General features: G+C 42.3%; 1 non-coding gene across 1 annotated transcript; it reads right to left on the bottom strand.

Annotated features, from left to right (window-relative positions):
* Positions 1-286: 286 nt before the first annotated feature.
* LOC120253924 lies at positions 287-393 on the bottom strand. The gene has a single exon (XR_005534464.1). It is a non-coding gene; the product is annotated as a small nucleolar RNA R71 (small nucleolar RNA).
* Positions 394-8,241: the final 7,848 nt, after the last annotated feature.

Raw genomic sequence — 8,241 nt, 5'->3', positions numbered from 1 at the left:
CTTTGACCTGAAGCCGGCATTCATCCACATGTTACAGCAATCCGCACAGTTCAACGGTTTGGCCGATGAGGATCCAAACAGTCATATAGAGAGTTTTCTCGAGGTGTGTGATATGCTGAAGATAAATGGAGTGACGGATGATGCCATCAATTTGAGAGCTTTCCCATTTTCCCTAAAGGGGAGAGCGAAGCAGTGGCTACACTCATTACCTAGAGCATCGATCACCACATGGGAGGAGATGGTAGAAGCTTTTCTTTCCCGTTATTTCCCTTCCTGAAAATCTGCAAAGCTTAGGAATGAGATCTCATCCTTTGTTCAGTTGGAATTGGAGTCTCTATTCGAGGCATGGGAAAGGTTCAAGGAGCTCCTGAGAAAGTGCCCGCAACACGGATTCCCGGAGCGGATGATTGTTCATACTTTTTACAATGGTTTGAATCCGAGTACAAGACAACTCTTGGATGCGGCAGTAGGAAGTACCTTAGGTAGCAAGACCCCAGATTTGGCCCGTCAATTAATTGAGGAAATGGGGCTAAACAGCTACCAATGGAACGCTAGGGAGAAGAAAAAGGTGGCCGGTCTCCATGAAATAGATGCGGTAATTTCATTGGCGGCTCAAGTGAAAAATTTGAGTAAGAAGTTAGATCTTCTAACTTCAAACAGAGTGGCGGCCGTGACTAATTGCACCGGGTGTGGTGGAGGACATGCTCCCTCCGATTGCCCGATCTCTATTGGTGATGTTTCTTCGGTGGAGAACGTTGATTTTGTAGGTAATGGCATGAGATCTCAAGGAAACCCATATAGCAATACCTACAATCTGGGTTGGAAGAATCATCCCAATTTCTCATGGAGTAATCAGGGTCCACAGAAGGCCATGGGGCCACCGGGTTTCCAACAACAACAACAAACCTCTCAGGTGGAAAACAGAGTCTCAGGTTTGGAAACCCGAATGAATGACTTAGAGAAGCACTTGACTAGATTTGTGCAATTTGCAAATACAAGGTTTGAATCAGTCGAGGCTACACTTCGTAACCACACCGTCTCTTTGCATAACCTTGAAAATCAGGTGGGGCAAATTGCGAAGTCTCTCTCTGAATGGCCACATGGAAGCTTGCCGAGCAATACAGAGACCAACCCTAGAGAGCACGTGAAGGCGATCACTTTGAGGAGTGGTCGTGAGGTTGAAGGTAGGCTTCCGAGTGAGAAGCCAAAAGAACACACACCCGAGGTTATAGAGGTAGAAGAGGGAACAAGCAAAGAGAAAGAGGTGGCACCCCCACCTTTCAAGCTAAGAATCCCTTATCCCTCTAGATTGAAAAATGACCAAGGGGATGAACAGTACAAGAAGTTCCTGAGTTTGTTTAAGCAACTCCACATCAATATCCCTTTTGTTGAGGCATTGGCCCAAATGCCTAAGTATGCGAAGTTCTTGAAAGACTTGTTGACTAACAAGAGGAAGTTGGAGGAAAGTGCTTCAGTGATTTTAGATGCTTCATGCTCGGCGGTATTGCAAAAGAACATGCCGAACAAGAAGAAAGACCCGGGAAGCTTCATCATTCCATGTAATATTGGCAATCTAGTTGAGGAAATGGCATTGGTGGACTCAGGGGCCAGTATCAACGTTATGCCATACACCTTCTTTCAAAAGCTAGGCTTGGGTGAGCCTAGGCCTTCTCGGATGACTTTGCAACTAGCGGACCGAACAGTGCGACATCCGAGAGGCATCATTGAAGACGTGCTTGTCGAGGTTGACAAGTACATTCTTCCGATTGACTTTGTAGTGCTAGGCGCCGATGAGGGATCGCGGATGTACCTTTTGATACTTGGGAGACCGTTCTTGCGGACTTCCAAGGCATTGATTGTCATGGACGGGACGGAGAGCTAACTTTGAGGGTTGGAGATGACAAGCTCACATACCGCCTTCTTTGTCAAGCCATGCGGCATTCTCTTGATTTCAGTGATACTTTATACTTCTAGACACTACTGATGAGATTGTTGATGAATACATGCAGGAAATGCTCAATCCGGACCCATACGAGGGTTTGTTCGACCAAGAGGAGGATTATGAAGAAGTAATGATGCTTGGTTCGACAGAAGAAGTACCATTTACCCCGGGAATCTTGAAGAAGGTGCTTCGGAAAATGAAGAGGGCTAGGAGACGCCACCAGAAACACTCCAAGGCTGTTGGAGACATCCGTAAACCGAAGGAGTTGGATGAACCATCGCTAGGTGGTCCGAAGCCCGATAATTCACCCTCTATCCTTAAGACACTTTGCACATCATGCTTTCAAGTCATGGGTAAGAGGGCAACCTTCATCTATGAACCCCCGTGAGGTAAGACAAGGTACGTCAAGCTTAGTGATGTTAAACAAGCGCTTCTTGGGAGGCAACCCAAGTGTTTACTATTTTCTTATCTTCTAGTTTAGTTTTTTTCATGAATAATTTGTTAAGTGTTGGTGTCTTAATTTTTAGATGCTTGTGCTGAGATTTTCTTGTGGGCTTTAAATATTCATCGTGTGTTTTCATGTGGAATTGGCGAAGTTATATCGTTTGAGCTTTATTCCATGTTTTTCGCTGGTAAAACTTGCATACTAGGGCAGGCTCTGAATGTGTAAACATGTTCAGAAACTTTCTGCAGAGCCTGCAGGTTATTCTAAGGCATCCAGTGAAGACGCACGGGCTTGTGGAATTTCTGCACGCCCGTGGATTTGTATCGCGAGCTCATCCAGAGAAGGCACAGGGGCGTGTGGCTACCCCTGTGAACGACCATGCTAATATCGCACGCCCGTGGGTAATTTCCGCACGGGCGTGTGAATTCCTGCAGAGGAGCCCTCTTCATCCCGAGGAAACAAAGGGGCGTGTTGGTGCCCTTGTGAGTTGGGCATGTGAATGTCCACGCCCGTGTGGCATTTCCGCACTGGCGTGTGGAACACTTAGCGATTTTTCTCGGATGTCCAGAGAAGCCACAGGGGCGTGTTGTTGCCCATGTGGGTCGGGCGCACGGGCGTGGGTATTTTCCGCACGTCCGTACGAGAGCGTTCAGAGACAGTGCGAGTTTCTCCCGAAAGCGCACAGGGGCGTGCATCTACCCATGCGGAGCTCTCTGGATGAGGTGCACGGGCGTGTGCAATTTCCACACGCCTGTGCAATTGCGCAGAATTCCAAGAGGCGCGAGTCTTCCTATAAAAATCCTTGCATGCTCTCTTCTTTTTCATCTTCAACCGCCTGAAACCCATCTTTGATCATACTACCGACCTCTCATCGTTGCTTTGGAGGATTTTTCTTAGCATATTGTGCCGATTTTCAGAGTTTCCGCATTTATTTCATCGGTAACCTTTTTATCCTCTTTTCTTCGCCAACTCTTGTTTTTCACAGATTAAATATCTGTAAGTGCGAATTTTTATTTTTTACAATGTGTGGTGCACGTTTATAAAGCGTCTAGACTAGGTTTTAAGTTAAATTCATGAGAATTGTTGTGCACCAGTGCGGGTTTTTCACGCCCTGCAGACCCACACGGGAGTGGGTAATTTCCACAAGCCCGTGTGGAATTCTGCAGTATACTGCTTTTGAGCTTCTTTGATCATTTTCCTCTTTTTGTACTACAGGTATGGCACCTCGCGTGAAGAAGAACGAAGTAAAGCGTCTCAGAGTCACCTCACCCGAGCCAATACACATGTAATTCTCAAATCCCGAGCATCAAGCTCGATTTGAGAGACTTTCAGAACTTGGCTTTGGTCAGACTTGTTTTGTTGATTTGCAAGTGCTCAGAGATATTCAGCGGGGTGATGAGCTAGCTGATGAGATCGATGATATGTTAGCAGTAGGAAGCTGGAGAAGGTTACTGACGATTCGTGAGTCGGCTCACCGCGCATTGACGCTCGAGGTTTTAGCGTCTTTTGAGTTGAGGTATGGGATAATTGACACTATGGATGCTATACAGTTTCGAGCATTCGGACATTCATTTTCCATGAGTGTTACTGAGTTTTCGATTCGGATGGGCCTGTATGATGTCTCATATACTAGCACAGAGGAGTATGGACGTTTACCTGTAAATTTTCCAGTATCAGTGACTCCAAACTATGTGTATAGGGTCCTATGTGGACATGGGCAGATTGAACTAGGAATGTCGAAGGCCACCAGCCTATCCCGGTTGAGCTACAGGTGTCACACCCACCCCTTCTACCGAGGTAAATGTGGCACCCATCAGTTAAAATTCCCTTTTAACTGGAAACTGACACCCTATTTTAAACAAAAGCAGACCTACAAATCACAATTTACAATTTTTCACCAAGTACAGGTTCAAATACATAAATACAATAAATATAATTACTCTAATTTGCGGGTACAACCGCTACAAGGTCATGACACCAATAACAAGAAAGAAAGAAATGAGGGACCCACTGCAGTCTCGGATCGAACCCCCGACTCGCTTTCTAAACCCGATCGTAATCTAGGTTCCCGCCTCCCGCAGCATACAACACATTCAGTTTAGTCAGTAGTGGCTTAATAATTCCAAATACTTAAATATAGTGTATATAAAGTATATAAATAACAACTGCTAAATAATTTTTCCAACTTTTTCCAAAAATACTAGAATTCTAGCAAAAATACATTTTTAAAGAACTTTTGAAACATAAATTCATCATAAATCAATGTCAAAAATAATCGATAATATAAAACCATTCTCAAATCCATAGCCTGAAAACTCTCCTCGACTTAGCCGCCATCGCGACTAGGTTGGGAGCCGCCAAGGTCTTCATAACCTTGACGCTGGCCCACCGGTCCCTGCATGGTGACTCCGGGATCCCGATGTATCATCCAATCAGGGCTCTACGCTCCCACCTGATCTGGACAAATCAACACCCAGGTCCACCACGCCACCTCTAAAGGCTGGCCCGTGGGAACCCACTATCGCAGTAGTCGGGCCTTAGCCCGCCCGTCACCATCCAAAACCAACATGTAGATGCAGCGACAATACAAACTGTATAAATCATATCACATGGTCCTTATCCAGGACATTCACAGTACGATACATGCATAATATCAGTAAAATTCAAATACAAAATACCATTCCTATGCCAGGAATGAAAACCAGCCCCACAAATATTGTTGTAGAAACATTTTTAATACACGCATATGATTTCACAAATCATTCCAAATCAAAGCATATATAACCATCCAAAAATAAATTCATGAACCGAATAATTAAATCACATATACATGTATTTTTATACTATTTATAAATACATATAATTATACTGAAATTGATGTATCAATACGATTGTCGTGAACATCAACGGCAAAATAAATATACGTATACCTCAACATTATACGCCAATTAAACATGATAAAAAGAAATACTTTAAACAATTATTTTCAAAAATACTAGCTATTAAATAATTATTTTCAAATAATAATAATTAATCAATTATTTAAAAATAATAGCCACTACCAACTCACTCGGTGTCCTTGGGTTCCTTTGCTAGACACGGAACTCCCTCCCAAGACTCGAACAACACCTAATGTAATAATATAATAAAAAATAAATAATATATTTAAACTCAATACAAAAATAATAATCAACTCTCTATTGGGCCCACTAACTCCAATCGGTTAAAAATCCGACCTTTGCATAATCCAACCGGGCTTTCAATTGCACTTAAACCAACTCAATTTAGACTAAACACGCTAAACCAATCTGAACCAATCTCAATTCCATCGAACCAAGCTCAATTGCACTGAACCAAGCTTTAATTGACTGAACCAAACTCAATCAAACTGAACCAGCTTTGAACCAACTCAATTCTTATTCAAAAAATCCATTGAACCAACTTGGTTCAGTCCAAAAACCCTTAACCCAAATCAACTGAACCAAACCCAAACCATCTCAACTTGATTTGATCAAGTCCCCAACTCAACCAAATCAATTCAATTCAACCAATTCAATTCCAACTTGGTTTGATCCAACAAAATCAACTTGGCTAACTCAACCCATTTCAATCTAACCATTATCATTAACACCTTAATCATCATCATTATCAATTTAATTAACCAAACAAAACCCTAATCTCGGTGCTACAGTAATGCTACACCCTAATCTCAATTTAATTCAACACAAAAATAATTTCACAACAACACCCTCATCAACTCCATCATGATTTCCTCAAAACAAATTCATTATTTCCTCCAAAATCACCCAAAATACATACATGCATACATACATGAAAATACAACACCAAGAAATCCTTACCAAGCAAACAAACACTCCGTGAACTTTCTCAAAGATTCTCCAAAGCTCCAAACTCCTTCAAGCTCTCCCATTTTCCTTTTCAATTTCATTTTTATTTTTATTTTTTTCTCACGGGATTCATCAGTAGCATAGGAAGGATGAAGAGAAGAAGATGAACAAATTCTAGATTTTTCTCCAACTTATGATTCAGCCGAAATTTACATTTAGTCCCTCAAAACTTAATTTCTTACAAAACAGTCTCTGAAAAACTCACAAATGGTCCCTGAATTATAAAATAGTATTCTCAAAAGATCCTTTCAAATTATCCAATGGTCCTTGAAGTATAACACAATATTTCAAAAAGGTCCCCACTGCCTTACCTTTCAGTCCTTGGTTTTCAGAAACATTTCATATCAATCCTTTTTCTATTACTCTTTAACCAAAAATCTTTTATAAACTTTCACACTTAGGTCCTTGTTCTTTTCACTTAGTGTTTCTCAACAAGATTACTCCGTAGAAAAATCTTACTGCAACTGTAGTAATACCCTGAATATATTTTTCAACAGGTATCCAAAGGTTCAGGGTATTACAACAGGTATTTGCACACGGTCCTTAGCAGGTCTGTGTTAGGTCAAGGCAATAACACAACTGCTCTGACCAGGCAGGACTTATTCTTTTTATACTCCATGGCCCGTAATGTGGCGATTCACTTAGGGTGCATAGTGGCGAATGTTCTGAGGTACCAGGGTCAGTCTGCGAGAGTGGGATTATTATTTCCTGGCCCTTACATTACCAGACTCATCTTGGGGATGGGTTTGGTAGATGCTTTACAAGGTGTTGAGAGGACAGTTGTGCCTACACCTCTTGCGTTTGAGACGATCAGGATGATGGGGTTGGTAAGGAGATGTGGGCCAGGGGTCTATATTATTGCTTCAGCTACCCCGGAGACCACTGGGAGCAGAGGGGATACAGTGGAGGATTTCGGACAGGTTCCCAGATCCCATGCAGCACAGGGGCCTCGAGCTTATGATCATATTGAGAGGCTTGAGAGCGATGTGAGAGAGATTCGGACCGAGATAGTGGAGCTCCGCGAGCACAGATCACTCATGATACGGATCTTATGGTCCGTTTCGACTTCCTACGAGATCTATTGAGATCCAGACCCCCAGCATCTCCTGCACCCCATCTCCTATACCAACATTGGTGGATCCACCTTATGTTTCCCCACCACCAGTAGATGCAGAGGGCCGTAGAGCGTGACACCGACATTTGACTTTATTTTTTTACGCATTCTCTTTATTTTTGCATTTTATTTTAGACTTTGTTCACTCGTAGAGGATTCTCCTTCCGAGTTTATTTTCATTTTGCATCCCGAGTTGTATTCATTGTCTATCTTTTATATATACTCGAGTTATTTTTGTTTTATTGAGCTTCACTGAACCCCCTCGTGTATACGTGCAGATGGTCTTGTCATCATGGGAATTGAGACTCTGTCATGGGCACGGCCAAGTTGTCTCGGCACTTGGCCGTGAGAGCTTCACAACCCGTCGGAACATTACTCCCAAGGACTTAGCTCCATCAAACGCGATACTAGGAGTTAGGGGAGTATTGTTTTGATTGTTTCTCCCACATATATTCTTCATTGATATACATTATGAGTGAGCTTGCATGTGTACATTGGGGACAATGTACAACTTAAGTGTGTGGGAGCTTCATAGTGCACATATCTTTTTATATTAGTTTTTGATTATTATACATGCTCACATAGCCAATGGTGGTTCACCTTAGTTGCAATGATCGTATTCTTGAGTTTAGGAGAATTTTTAACATTGAATGTTTTCATGCTCTAGTTCTTGCTTGAATTTCTAGGAATTTTTACCCGATTTACACTCAGTGCACTACTCACTCTTTAAACTCTATTGGAAACTCATGTTCGATGTTAAAGGGACTAGTTATGGTTGTTTCTCGTGTTAAATTCTGAAAAAAAAAATGAATGAATGATGAAAAGAAGGAAC

This window comes from Dioscorea cayenensis, unplaced genomic scaffold (genome assembly GCF_009730915.1).
Source record: "Dioscorea cayenensis subsp. rotundata cultivar TDr96_F1 unplaced genomic scaffold, TDr96_F1_v2_PseudoChromosome.rev07_lg8_w22 25.fasta BLBR01000246.1, whole genome shotgun sequence".
Taxonomy (NCBI): domain Eukaryota; kingdom Viridiplantae; phylum Streptophyta; class Magnoliopsida; order Dioscoreales; family Dioscoreaceae; genus Dioscorea; species Dioscorea cayenensis.
This window is presented reverse-complemented; position numbering and strand designations above follow the sequence as displayed.